Genomic DNA, 642 nt, shown 5'->3' with positions numbered 1-642 from the left:
GTACCTCAGAAGTAACTCAGTTGCTTTTAATTTTACAGACTCATAGGTGAAAGGGACTTGCCTTGTCTCAGATGAATCTTTGGACTTGCACTTTTGAGTTAATGCTGGCATGAGTTAAAACTTTGGGGGACTCTTGGGAAGGCATGATTGCATTTTGCAGTAAGAGAAGAATATGAGATTTGGGGGTGGGACAGGGATAGAATGATATGGGTTAGCTCTGTGTTTCTGCCAAAATCTCATGTCGAATTGTAATTTCCAGTGTTGGGGGACAGACCTGGTGGGAGGTGATTGGATCATGGGGGCGGATTTCCCCTTTTGCTGTTCTCATGATAGTGAGTGAGTCTTCATGAAACCTGGTTGTTTAAAAGTGTGTAGCACTCCCCACTCCACTCGCTCTGCCGCAGTAAGGCGTGCTTCCTTCCCCACCCTCTGTCATGATTGTAAGTTTCTTGAGGCCTTCCTGCCATGCTTCCTGTACAGCCTGTGGAACTGTGAGTCAATGAAACCTCTTTTCTTCATGAATTACCCAGTCTCAGGTAGTCCTTTATAGCAGTGTGAGAATGGACTAATACATAATCCTACTAAGTCATGTTAGCAAAAAATCTTCCCCTTCCTCTTGATATCTGATCAAATTCCTTGTCC

This window comes from Mandrillus leucophaeus, unplaced genomic scaffold, assembly GCF_000951045.1.
Source record: "Mandrillus leucophaeus isolate KB7577 unplaced genomic scaffold, Mleu.le_1.0 Scaffold205, whole genome shotgun sequence".
Taxonomy (NCBI): Eukaryota; Metazoa; Chordata; class Mammalia; order Primates; family Cercopithecidae; genus Mandrillus; species Mandrillus leucophaeus.
Note: the sequence above shows the minus strand (reverse complement) of the source record.